The 14,250-nt window shown below is 40.7% G+C and overlaps 1 long non-coding RNA gene across 1 annotated transcript in view; it reads right to left on the bottom strand.

Moving 5' to 3' along the window:
• Positions 1–13,882, bottom strand: part of LOC144246380 (uncharacterized) — a 53,845-nt gene extending 39,963 nt beyond the window's left edge. Inside the window, exons 1-2 of the long non-coding RNA XR_013340087.1 lie at positions 13,843–13,882; positions 10,495–10,569 (exon numbers count right to left, since the gene is read on the bottom strand). This is a non-coding gene — a long non-coding RNA (uncharacterized LOC144246380). The remainder of the gene's footprint in view (positions 1–10,494; positions 10,570–13,842) is intronic.
• Between the last annotated feature and the right edge of the window lie 368 nt (positions 13,883–14,250).

Genomic DNA, 14,250 nt, shown 5'->3' with positions numbered 1-14,250 from the left:
AATGAATGATCATGATCTCTGCCTCCCAAATTAATCCATATCTGCTGTCCTGCTAGACTTTGCTTTGTTATAACACAGGGGTGATATATGGTCAGTGATTAAAATCCCAGAGAACTGAGACCAACTTTCTCTACATCCTTAAAAACATAGAATTCTATAGAAATACAGTGTCAGTATTATATGGCCCTGAAATGAATTCTTGGAGGAAATTAATGATTGAGAAGACTAAAAATTTAACCCAGACTGTACATTTCATGTCTCTCCCACAGATTTTATTGAATTGCAGTGGTGCAGCAGACAGACCTCAGACTCTGCAGGTGCAGGAAGGACACAGAACAAGAGACCTCTCTGGAAAACTCTGCAATAAAACTAAAGTGATGCCATGGACTTTCAACAGCAATAAGGATTTTTGAAAGGCACACTTCAGTGGATGAGACCAATAGTTTTATGAAACTGTAAGAAATCTCTTTGAAGAGATAAAGACTGTAATAGTTTTGTACTTAAGGCCACAACAAGGAATTCCTGGAAAACTTTCAATTTATGCTGCTATTTTTTATTAATGGAACTTGGCTGAGTTTCAGCCAGGATCAGAGAGGGCAAAGAAATCTCTGAGATATTAGGAGTAAAATGCAAGTATAACAGACATATAACAGACATCTAAGCTCACTGGAATTCCTTGTCAGCAGACTCACATCTATTTATCAGGACTGAGAAAGGAAGAACCATGGTACTTGGTGCTGTTTGGGTTTTTTTTTTTCTTTTTCCTGACAGCTGAAAATTATTCAGAAAACTGCCATTTTAGAAGAAAAATAAAGGATTCAGAAATGAAAATTTCAGATATTATATTGATTTAAGCTGCACCAAGATATCCTCAGGTTTTAAGTGCTCATGAAAATTATGGATACCATTATCCTTATTTTTCCTTTACCATAACAAAACAGACAGGAGTGAGAGCTGCCCAGCAGCTGCTCTAGGTGTCTCATACGTAACTTAGAGGCAAAAATAAAATTGCCAAAAATAAAATTGCCAAATAAATTTAGTGCTGCATTCCCCTGTTTGGGTGCACACTGCTTTGTTCAGCTTTTGAGCAGAATTAAATGCTCTCCCTTCCTCCATATCCCTCCCATGCCCCTCTCAAGCAAGCAGAAGGAATCCCTCTGAGCAGGTAAAATGTCTCACTGGGGCTGGTGGGTGAATTTTGAAGATTATTCTCCTCTGAGTTTAGCACAAAAAACTCAGGTAGAGAGGAGCTTCTATAAGTTTCTGGGTGTTTCTATAAGCAGATTGTATGGAAGGAGTTGGTTTTAAGGGAATGGTTTGCCAAGCTGACAACATTCCAGCCTGTTCCCCTGTCACACTCTCCTGTCTGTGGCCAAGGCTGCCCCATCTGCCCCAGGAGCAGGCACGGTCCTGGGCACAGTGTGACCCCCTGTCCTTCTGCTGGAGCTGGGACAGCCAGGGCTCTCCTTGGCCACACATGGCACTAAGCTCACTGCTTTCCAGGAACTCTTCCAAACCTCTGTGCTTTTTCATGTCGGTGGTATGCAAGACACCCCATCTTTTAAACCACTGGGTATCTTCCCAGCCAGAGCTCATTTTGCATCTCTGCCTCTTTGCCTTGTGCTCTAAGCTCTGAATCTGCTGTACCTCAACCAGCAGCCCCTGGCTCCTTCGTTTTGTTCTGGAGGCTTCTGGTTTGATCCTGATGCAAACATACAGGGTCCTGTTCTCTGACCTTTGTCACTGCCCCAGCTGCACACGTTGCTTGGGCAGTTGGTACAGCCAGCCCTTCTTGGAAATTCCTCACTTTTGCCCAAGTGTCAGCCAGAGCATCCACAGAACATCCTTGCACTCAAATTCTTCCTGATGGCTGAAATGACCAGTGGGAGCTGCACAGTCAGTTGTCATTACACAGATAGCCAGGTAAAATTGCAAAGAATAAGACTTCCCCCAAAAACTCCATGATATATCCAAATACAAGAAATTAAAAGATAATTAAATTTTTAAACTTAAAAAGTAACTTTTTTTTGAATGGTGTCAGTATTTGTAATCTCCCTGTTTAATTTTGAATCACAGGCTTTGTCAATTTCCAGACAAGACTTAGTGCTAATGTTAGAATGTTTTAATGTGAAGAAAAAAAAAAAGAAAAAAAAAAGAAAGCTTTTGATTATAATCTCTAGGGTCAAATAAGAAGAAAGAAAAAAAAAAAGACCAAAATGCTGCCATTGTAAAAACTTGTCAGAGATTTAACTGTGACATTCAGGCATATCATCAAAATTTGCTTTACAACTGCTGCCACTATACTTCCCTGCAGTAGTACGAAGGAAGGTGAAAAAATAATCTTTACCTTTTCCTGAGAAAATTAGCTTCTGTGTAAACACACACTGAATTTTTATTTTTCTCCCCATTATGTGTGATAGTTTTATTTTTCTCCTCATTATGTGTGATGGTCAGACTGTTGGTGCAAACACACTAAAGCTTGGGGGCTGTCCCCAGACAATTGGAGCAATAGAGGCAGATTAGAAGGGCTCAGTGCCCGCCTGGCACAGTGGCAAAGCTGATTTGGGGTGTCCTATACAAGGCTCAGGACAGGTCATTGTGGTCCCATGGCAGTGTGAGAATCTCCAGCTTCACAGACAAAAATTTGCCTCTGAATGCAGCCAGCCACATGGAAAGGTTTCTTCTCCTTCAGCTTTTGCTCATGGACTTGCAGGTGGATGGTGCAGCAGCAGGGAGTTACCCCTGGGGCTGGGTCACGCTCACATGAGGTGGTTGTTTATGCCCAGGGGCTTTTCTCCATCTGCTGGGCTGGGGTTTGGCACTTGCAGAGCTTTCCCTAATGTCCTCCTGGAGGGATGAGGGGTTTCCCTGTGGCTGGGCAGATGGGACACTCCTGCATTAGCATGGGGAGGTGTCCACATGGTCCTCACAGGATCCTGAGGAAGCCTCAGCACCACCAGCAGCCTCAGGTCAATGCTCTGCCCACACTTGTTTTGTCTTTTCTCAGCTCCCTCTCTCTGAGAGCTGTGTGCTCAGTTTTAGATCCAATTTGCACTTCCCCATCACAAAATGTGGTGGCAGAGGGGTGAAAGAGGGAAGACATGAACAAATATGGAAAGGAAAAAAAATGTGTTCCTCTTCTGAGATGGCATAAATTGTCTCAAAGAAACAAGATTTCTTATTGATGCTCAAAGAACAAATGTCATTTCTTAATTCTTAGTCTTTGTGTTGTGCTAGCCCTTTCTTTCATTTTCCAACCACAGCAAATTGCACATAATACCAGAATATTGTTTGATGTTTCTGAGGTAAATTTCACATAAATGGATTTCTTGTTATACCCATAACTTAAATATCCTTCTACATTAATGATAGAGCCAGTCTCCATTTATTGCACTATAACCGGTACTGCAGCCTAAATAAATAAAATAATACAGAATAGTCAATTCTGCTGGCCCAGCATCATGTATCAATTTGCACTAATAAGTTAATTTCCATAATTGTTATTCAGAACTAACATAATTTGAAAGAAGAGAGGTCATAATGGTCATGATGCCCTGAGAGGATTTTGCCTTGCTGAAGTCAACACATTGAAGCCTCTGAAGGATTCTGGAGAAAATAATGCCCATAACCCAATCATTCAGTTAATGTTATTACTCATTTATTTGTTTTCCATCAGCGAGATACTCGGTGACCTCCAAAACAAGACTGTGCCTTTGACACACAGACATATCACATTTGTTTTATCTCTGCTGATCCTGAGTCTTTAAAATCCAATGCTAAGTCTTCCAGTGGACCTTTAAAAGTGCTGCCTGCATTTGTCTTTGCTGTCTATTCAAATAAGCTGGAGCACAGCAACAGGGAGTGCTCTTTATGCCTAGTAAAGCAAATAAACCTCCTTCAACTTGCTTTTTGTCTTTCGCTGAGACCCCTTCAGTTTTGGTAACATTGAGTAAAGAGAAGACCCTGAAGTGTGGTGCTGCTTGAACACAAGGCCCTGATGAGCTAAATCAAGCAACACTGACATTTTTTACTAAAAAAAAAGATGTATCTCACTGGGAATTGCTGGTGAAGCTGCTATACATCAGATTAGGATGTCATCTGCTACATTTTATTTTGTCACTTAAAATTAAATGCATTTGTAATATGTAGAGTACTAAAATCAAATCAGGATTTAATCCATTTTAGAAACATGTTCTATTACAGGGAGAAATGTGCATGGCAAACATGGAATGTTATAGAGCATTTGCAATAAATATCAATGACATTCCCTGGCAATTTTATTTTTGCCTGTAAGTTACGTATGAGACACTGACCTTTCTAAATATTCTACACAGATAACCTGATCCTTAATACAATGGTGAAATATTATTGCAATTATTGTTTGCAGAACTATGGGAGGGGTTGCATAAGGTGTTTTTGTTAAACAGGAATAAATAGATTAGTGGACTGGATTACTACATTAGAGTTTAGACATTTTCAGTGGTGACAGGGGACTAAAGGCTTTCTTTGCTTGTTTTGCTTGCTGATTAAAAAATAGAAAGAATAAGCTGAAAAGCAAATGAAAATCAGTTTATTTAAAGGTCATTTCTAGTGGAAAGAAAACTTAGAAAATTGCAAAATAGGCATTATTCATAGAACTTTCTAATCTCCCTACCCTAAATAGAAAATTTTGCTTAGTGTAGGCAGAAATTCACAGAACATTTCAATTAAATTGAATTTGAAATTTCTGTGTGAGTTAAAGCTTAATTCTACATTTTCCATCCACTTGCCTTTAATGTCTGATGCTTCAAAGTTACCAGAACTAGAAGTTTGAAAGTAAATCAAGTGCAAGAACAACAATCTTACAAAATTTGTCCTGCTGGGGAGTTTGGAAATGCAAATAGAAAATACTGACCCTTGAAATTAAGAACATGTGGAGGAGAAATGTGACAATCTTTTTAAAATAATGCAAGCCTCAGAGATGTCCTTTCACAAGGGCAGAACTACCACAATTAGAACCACAAATGGGTGGTTATATACTATATAATTATAGATATTTATTAATATGTTATATAATTATATATATTTATTATATATATATAATTATAATATAATTATGAAATATATGACCTATGCTGCAACCATTGCTGCCATGTGTGTAGGTCTTGGTGGGTGGAAGGGAACCCCTGTGCCAGTGGAAAAGAAAGGAAAAATGTTAATCCAGAGAAATTTGTGTAACTCCACAGAAACAACACCTGTAATTTCATTTCTTGGTGTTACTGTTCACTTATTTCTCCTTTTCTACCTTTTTCTGCTTCATACTCTACATTCCATTCAGCTGCTCTGGTGGCAGCTCTTTGGATGTTACAAAGTCATGCAAACTAAGCAAGAGCCATGGTGCATTTTGATTTTCAGAGAGATGACCAGACACAGAGTGAACCATGATTTCCCTGGAGCCAGGCTCCATCTCATATCCCCCAAAAGGTGGGTTATGAAAGAGAGGAGACCTCATTCAGATAGTGCTAAAGCACATATTCATCTTCATAAAGGCTCATGCAAAAAAATTTCCCATTTTGTTGTCAGAGACAGTAATCCAGCCTTGTTTTTGACTCCACTTAGACTTCAGCAGAGAAACTGAGAGAAGAGTTGTTGGGAAAACTTGATTTCTCCACAGTGAATTCCTCTATTTTCCCAGCAAAGTAAGTATATTTCCTATAAAGAACTGGGAAAAGAAAGGACAAGGGGTTAACTTTTGCACAGGCCTTGACCTCTCCATTTCTGTAGCTACAATTCATAGCTTTCCAACAGCAAATTCATTTACTAAAAGCATGGGACAGCTCAGGCTCAAGGACACTGTTTGTGTTTCTTGCTTTCTTGTGGTAGCACATTGTCTTCCTCCCAGTTCTCCTCAGCTTATGTTTGGACAGACCACAGAAAAAAAAGGGAACTGTTGATGTTAAAAGCATCCAGCTTGGCATTCAGAGCCTTTTGCTGTTCACACACACGCCTGGCTCCTGCTTTGGTTCCGGGAGTTGCGCGTCTCTGAATTGATGGCAAAACAGGCTCATTTGAAAAAAAACCCACCTAAATATGGATTTTTCTTTTTTCCTTTAGCAGTCTCTTCTCATTAAATATTTCTTTGCTTTCATCTACAACAAGCATAACGAGATAATTCTGTTTACCATTCCTCACCAAGAAAAGTAATTAGAATGCAAGGTAATTTCCATAAAATGCATTATGACTTTAATATCAGTAAAAGCCACTTAAATATTAAATGCTCAGAAAAATTATTAGCTAAATTATCATGGAATAATATGATCAGGTTGCTTTAGGAGGAAAAAAGTGATAAATGTGTTTTAATAAACTGTGCAAAATTATATGTATCATATTCTTGCTTCCTGTCAATTTTATTTAGAGTTAAATGCCATTGTGATAATTAGTTGGGTTTTACTATGTTCATTAAAAGCTTTTCTAATGATCACATAAAGAAATAAGTGAAATTAATTCCTTTCCTTAAACTCAAAGAAATTAATCAAATGAATAAACAAAAAGCTTTTGCTGAGGAACAGACACAATATCGTAGAATCATAGAATCATGGAATGGTTTGGGTTGGAAGGGGATCTTCCAAGATAAGCATGGGGTGCAAACACACACAGTCAGTGAAGGCTTGGATTTTGGATCAGAGTTGATGTTCTTGATTTACAGACAGGAGCCTTGTGTGTGAGGGGCACAGTCCATTAAATCCAGTAGTGCTCATTCAAGCCAAAGCTCAGAGCTTTTCCTAGGAATGCAGCGAAGGTTCCCCAGTGAAAATGAGAATAGATCTGACTAACATTCCTGGCTTCTGTATTTGTTTTTCAGGGTGGGTATACTACATCTTTCAAAAAATTTTAAGTCTCATTTTCAGTTACTGAAAAACCCCTAGAGAGGCACTGAGCTGGTGAAGTCTTCTTTCATGACTCACTAAGGCTAAAAACACTTTCCCAAGGAACTTTCACATCTTGCTAGCATTAGAAAATTTATAAATGCTGAAGATGAGTTCTGGCTGTCAGAAATAACACTAGAAAAAGGAATACTTCAAGATTCAAAACCCACACAAATAAATTACTTCAAAATCAGAGCCATTAATTTTGATTTCCATATGCATGAAGATGGTGTTATAATAAATTAATATTTTTGAAAAAACTTGCTGCATTAACTCATTGAATTAGTCCAATGACTGTAGATGTTAATGCTAATGACATACCCTTGGCTGGGGTGAGTGAACCTGATTTGGAGTCTAGGTCATGTTAGAAGAAACTTCTGCATTTCAAACTGGTTCAGATCTTCGGTGAATATTAAGGAGGAAAAAAGTTTAAAAACAAAGTGTTCATTTCAAAGACACAGCCATGAGATTAAGTTGGATGAGAATCACACAACTGAGTTCCTGAACCTTGATACTCAGACTCTTCCATTCAAAAGTCTGCCAAAGCTGATGGAAAGCATCACTTCACTAACTTGCCTGTTAAACCACAGTGCTGTTTGTTCTTCACAAAACACTTCCCTATATAGACCTCTGGAGAACAGACTTGTTTACAATAACTCTGTGAACAAATTCTACCCAAAACGATACCAAAGTTGAGATACATTTAGGATTGGAACTGAGACTTATAAGAATGGAGTTAATCATGTCACCTTAATAGAAAAGTAATAATAAAAATAATTGAGTTTAATGCATAATTTGGATCATTGCATGTTAACACAGTCTGTTTAGGCTTTAAAAAAATATTTATTTCTTGTAGAGTTAAGATTTAATTTGGTTTTATAATGGAATTCTCACCAACTGACTTTTATAATCGCAGTTTATTAAATCTGATTTTGAATTGGTGCACAAATTTGAAGTTTTTATGTTAATTTTTGACACAATATACTTAGCATTTATAGCCTAATCTTAAGATGGTTGAATTTATTTTCATGAAACTTAATAATCTTTGTTGTCTTATATTATAGAAATCAAATTTGTTTTCTCTTCTGTCCTGATGAGGGACAACTTGCTCTATGAATATTTTATTTTAATTTTAAAACAAGAAATTATTGCTTTTCTGAGTGGATTCATTTTTTAGCTATTGGACACACTTCTATTATAAAATTTATGTTTATATTTAAGGATCTTCTCAGGAAAGAAGAGAAACTCTGTTCAGTTTCCTTTTCCCTTAGTGCCTCCTCTGACCCCTGGTCCTGCAGACAAGTGGTTCTGTGCAGCATTAAAGGTTTCAGTTGAATTTAAAGGAAAACAAAATGTTCAGATTCCTACAGTGTCTCCTTTCAAAGCCCAGACTCCAGGTTGTTCTAATTTGGTGCTGAGGGACTCCACACAAAAAAGATTGATTTTTTTTTTTTTCTCAATTGAAATAATTATTGAGCTGTCTGTGTAGAATATCTTATGCCATACTCTAGTTAGATAATCTGCTCAAGCTTCAGAGCTCATGCTTAACTTTAAGCAGTGGAAGTGGTGAATGCTCATAAAGTTCATGGATAAACTGGGATTCAAGGCCAGATATGGGCTTTGAGCAATGGCCTGGGGGCTCACGAGAAGCATTTGTGGCTCCAGATCTGATGTTTCATGGCCTTGCTTGAGCCATTTTCCCCTTTTATTCTGCATTCCTTCTCTTGGAAAAGGCCAGTCTCCTCCACAGCACCAGGGGCTTAGCCTAGGAATGCTTCAAGATACATTTGAAACCCTTCAATAGGGTAATTAAGATAGAGGTGCAAAACGGGCATGATCAGGCATGCATGGACCTTCCTTCCAAAGGAAGCTGTTATAAGCTCTGAAAGGTGATGGGAGACATGGAATAAGTGGCCTGGGAAGATACAAATGGCACCTCCTGCCCTGCCTGATGCTCTGTATTCTCTGACCACATTCTGCAAGGACCACTTGCTTCATGAATTACTAGGAACACATTTCCTCATGACAAGTGGAGAGAGTCCAAAAGCAGTCCCTTGCAGGAGAAATCTTGCCAGGACACAAGAGCCTTTATGCAGCTCTGGTAGTCCCTGTCCAGGGGCCCTGCCAGCCTCTGGCCAGCCCATTCCCCTCCCCTTCCTCACTCCTCATGCAATTCAGTTCTTCTGTGTATCTCCCTCCCCCATCACCAGTCCTCTCAATCTGTTTGAACACATCTTTTTGCTTCTTTCTGCTGCTGCTGTAGCACTGCCACTCATGTATAAACAGAAGCTCTACCCTGCCCTAGCATCTTTTTTTCCCCCTTATTTTCATTAATGCTGTAGCATCCCCGGGAAGGGGGAAGGGAGAAATGAGCCACTAGGTCAGTAACTCCATCCCTGAACATCTCAGTAATGTGCCTTAAACCACATTTTCTTGCAGTTTGTCCCAAGTCATTTGCCAGGACTCAAATGATGGAGCTCCTGCAACTTCCCCTGGGAGATGATGCCACAGGAAAACAGAAAGGATTCTATTGATATTCAACAGACCTTTTCCTTTTGTTAATTTAATACCATTACTCCAGATTCCACCATAACCATTTTCCCCCAGTCCATTGCATTTCCTTCTTCAAAACACTTCCAGACATTTATGTTCCCTTTTAATCATCTCTTAGTAAAGATTTTGCTTGTTTTTAGGGCTCTCCCCACCTTGCATTCTGTTTGAATCCAACCCCTCAGGGTCATACTCATCTTTTCATCCATAATTGAAAAGACAACCACTCTATACAGTAATGGGAGATTTTTTTCTTTTTCTCCTCAGCTCACGCAAGCTATACAGATCCTCACTCGTCTCTTCAGGCTCTAAGACATATTGTACCACTGAATTTTAAGCAAATCTACCAGACAAGATCAATGAGTTACTCTGCTTTAAAATCTAGGGCATAAATTGGCCATCCCTTTGTACACATTTTTTCCTTTCCAGCTCTTCAGCAAGATGGAGACCTATCCAGCATCAAAAAGTAAAAATGAGCAGCTAGATCCTTCTTTTATTTATAACAGGGTTTTCCCCACTAAAACAAAAGAAGCCATTTGCAAACTAACAGCTCAAAGCAGAATTTTAGCACAGGGACTTCTACAAAGGCATGTTTCCCCCTTTTCACAAAAAACAGCCTTATTCCAAAACAGGGCAGCTGCAGAAGGCACGTGCACCACTTACACTGCCCTTGGGCACCCTGAAATGGAACACTGAACTGTAGTGCTGCAGAAGCACTGTGGGACACCCAGGAAACTTTTACCTGTGTGGCACTGTTCCATCAATATCCAAGGGATGGCTTCAGTATGGGGCTCCCTGGGTGAATCACCAGTGGACCCACCATTTGGTAGGAGAGAAGGCTACTGTGGGAAAGACAAAGAAATGCCTCTCCCAAAAAGATTTTCTGAAAGAAATGGAGTTTTGGGTGGGGAAACTTCTCTTCTTTCAGGTGCTTTCTGATGCTGGCCACATTCAGCTATGGCTGTGTGCTTGCTAAGGGCATTACTCTGCATTAAGAGAAGGAAGGAGCACCTAATTTGTTGTTTTACAAAATACTTACAGGTTTAGAAATGAAAGGCATTGTGGTTTAACCCCAGCTGGCAACTCAGCCTCATACAGCTTCTCCCTCAGTCTCCTGTGGTGGGAGAGGGGAGAGAAGTGGAAGAGTAAAATGATAAAACTTGTGGGCTGAGATAAGAACAGTTTAAAAAGTAAAGAGAAAGCTGCACAAGCAAGCAAAGCAAAACAAGGAATTATGGGCAGGCAGGTATTCAGCCATTCCCAGGTAATCTGGGCTCTGTCATAACCAGCAGTGACTGGGGCAGACAAACACCATAATTCCAAATGTTCCCCTCCTTCCCCAGCTTTATATAATGTGGAGTATCCCTGAGGTCAGCTGTGCCAGGGATGGGAAGGCAAGGCAAGGCAAGGCAAGGCAAGGCAAGGCAAGGCCAGGGTCTTTTTTATATTGAAAATGGGGGAATGATGGATGCTTCACGTTCAATTTCCCAGCTTATAACACTGTAGTGGGAGCCACAACCTCTGCTATTTTGTCTCCCTGTGATGCAAAGTGACAGACAACGCTGGCAATAATCATCCCATGTGTGTTAGCTGGGTGCTGCAGGGTGTCACTAAGTTTTCTCAAGCGAGCATCTGGCTGCTGGGTACCTCTTTGGTACAATAGAAAATGCAGGTATTTTATTTGTGTCTGTGGGCAGAGTGAAGAGACTCATTAGAATGTGACAAGTTTCTGGGCTGAGTGATACAGCACATGTAATCTCATTATCTCTGCTGGGGAATGGCAGGAGTATGCATGTAAAACAAGATTTTATGTGTATAGCTCAGTCAGTGAGGACTAATGGATTGATAATGGGCTGTTTGTTGCTGCTCAGATTTTGGCTTGCATCCACCCTGGTGTATGTTGGAGCAGATCCACTAGAACACACTGCCTGATACTTATGCTAAATATAAGCTGGTGGGTGTTTAGATTTATTTTCCATTTAATGTGCAACGTATCACTCTGTCATCTCTAAGTTTTGCCATGCACATATTACAAGTATAGTCACATGGCCTCAGGATTGTTTGCATTTCTCTGAAAAAATGAATGGAAAGGTGCAGAGGGTTGAACCTGGCTGCATGCCAGGCACCCACCAAAACCTCTCTATCACTCCCCTCTGTAGCTGGAGAGGGAAAATATAACAAAGGGTTCATGAGTTGTGATAAGGAGAGGGAGACATCACCTGCCAATTACTGTCATGGGCAGAACAGATTCAAATTAGAGATATTAACTGAGTTTATTACTAACAAAATCAGAGCAGGACAATGAGAAGTAAAATTAAGATCTTATAAACAACTTCTTCCCACCCACGTCCTTCCCAGCTCTATCTCCTCCATGCCAAGGAATGGGAGTTATGATCAGTTTATCACAATTTATCACTTTTTTCCTTATCCTGGTCAGGGAGAGCTGTCAGAGGTCACAGAATAGTCCAAGTTGAAGGGGACCAGCTGCAATTACAACCGTACAATAACTTTTTCTTCTTCTTAAATATGTTATCACAGAGTTGTGCCAACTTTGCTAGTTGGCCCAGCAGTGGGGATGTCCTGGAGATGCCTGGCATTGGCAATGCCAGACATGGAGGAAGCTTCCAGAAGCTTCTCTCAGAAGCCACCCCTGTAGTTTCCCTGCTACCAAAACCTGGCCATACGAACCCAATACAAAAGGTCCACATATTCAAAGGAAAAAAAAATGAGGTTGTGGGAGGGGAGCAGTGTGAAAGCTAAGAAAAAAGGAAGCTGCTTTTGTGTGACAGAGAAGTAAAAGTCCATGTTTCATGGGAGGAGTTAAGAATTCCTGTAGGGCATCCCAGACTCAGGAGGCCCTGCTTTAAGGAGAAGATTTTAGAGCACTAGAAGAAAAAATGAGGCAGGACTATGAGGTATATTTTATCCACATTGCTGTATTTCTTGCTGTGCCAAAAGTGTGATTTGTTTCTGTAATTATATGTCCCTTCAAGGACTTCATAAACTCAAAATATCCATGTGAAAAGTCAGAAGAAAAGACAGAAAATACTGGGTCCTTGTGGGGCCACACAGACTGAACCTGACTCCTTTTGCAGGTAGGCAGCAGACTAAGAACCTTTGCTCAGGGCATATTGCTAAATGTGCAGAGTACAGGGTACTGTGATCCTGGGCAGAACAAGAGCTCACAGATCCAGGGTTAAGAGTTTTATCCCCTGAAAATTAGCATCCAGCTGACCTACCTTCCCATTTAAGCACTACCACAGATACCAAGATGCCACAGGTGTCATGATTTCTCTGCTGCTTCCCTGCTGTGGCCAAGGAAGGAGTAGTTAGATCTCTGGCACAACCCTACAGCTTTGAGCTGCAAACTAGTACATGAAAATCAGAACTCTTAACTACCTTAGGTAGCTCTGCTAAATGTGGCAGAACAGCCACAGATGTGCATGTCAGGGAAATACAACCAGAACTGTGAGAGGTTGGCTCATGGCTGTCTAGGAACCACCTTAAAGTGTAGAAACTTGGCTTTCATGGCCTCCATCTCAGCATGAGACAGCTGTCAGTGCAAAACACCCTGAAATCTGTTCAGAGAGGTGTTGCATACCCCTGGGAGAAGAGTTGTGTCAGCTGGCAGGGAGAGCAAGAGCCCAGCCTCCAAAACTCATTCCCACACAAACACCTTTCACTGCTTTGTGGGTGCCTCATCTGCACCACATGTGGTGGGGTATCTCCCCCAGCAGCCATGGACCCACTGCGAGCCCAGAGGAGAAGATTTCCTCTTTAGAGGCAGAGAAAAGAGATGGGGAGAGCAAAGGGCTCAGAGACCCTTGCAGCACCTTACAGCTCTTTGCCTGGCATGCAGCATCTCAGGCTGGATAAAGATCTGGGAGGACAATGAAACCCATCCTCCAGATTAATCTTTAAGCACTTTGGGGTGCTCCAGATATGTTTATTTCTCAGTTAAGGTGCTACAAATATGAAACCAGGCAGCCTGATTGTACTTTTAGTCATCACAGACAAGCCCGTCAAGGCACAGCCGAGAGAAGCTGAATCATCTCCAGACTCAGACACCCACAGATATGCCATGGGTTTTTTTTGCCCATCTGCCAAAACATGTCATTATAGGCTGGAAAATCTGCAGAGCTAATATTGCTGTCTTTCTGTTCTGCTGCTTTCTTTCCCTTCTGTACCTTTTATTTTGCTTTATAGTGTTACATGACATTGCATAATGCATTCACATTTTTTACAACAACAACAACAAAATCTTCCTTTGGATCAATAGCAAGTGTAATATCCAATTGATATTCTTGGCAGCAGAGCAAATAAGCCAGTGCCTGCAGTCAGATTGTCTCAACAGGCTCAATAACATGCACAGGTGGAAGCTTCTTACCTGCTCCTGACCAAACGTGTGGGCACTGATTTCAGCAGACATTCCCTGAAGGCTGAGGTGCAGCCACAAAAGCAGGATGTACTGGGGAATGGAGTCTTTCACTTACAGGCATCATTGGAAAAGGAGTAAATATATTTTGTGCAAGCAGTGCTGCTGAAGAGCAGGTACAAGAAGATGTGGAATGAGAGAGCTGTGTGCTGAGCCAATGCTTCCAGCCACACCCCTGAGGAAGTGCTGCAGGTACAGGAGGTACAGCTGTGTTTTCCTGCACAATTTCCTTCTTCTAGCTCCTATATTTGGGCTTTGTGACAAAATTAGGGGAGAAAAATCTGTGAAGAAGCTCGATACTTGGAAATCGGATAGGATGTGGCATGAACTGCACATTGAACTACTCAGCAAGATCAGAAC

Source organism: Lonchura striata, chromosome 6 (genome assembly GCF_046129695.1).
Source record: "Lonchura striata isolate bLonStr1 chromosome 6, bLonStr1.mat, whole genome shotgun sequence".
Lineage (NCBI taxonomy): Eukaryota > Metazoa > Chordata > Aves > Passeriformes > Estrildidae > Lonchura > Lonchura striata.
The sequence above is the reverse complement of the archived record's forward strand: the minus strand, read 5'-3'. Positions and strand labels throughout refer to the sequence as shown.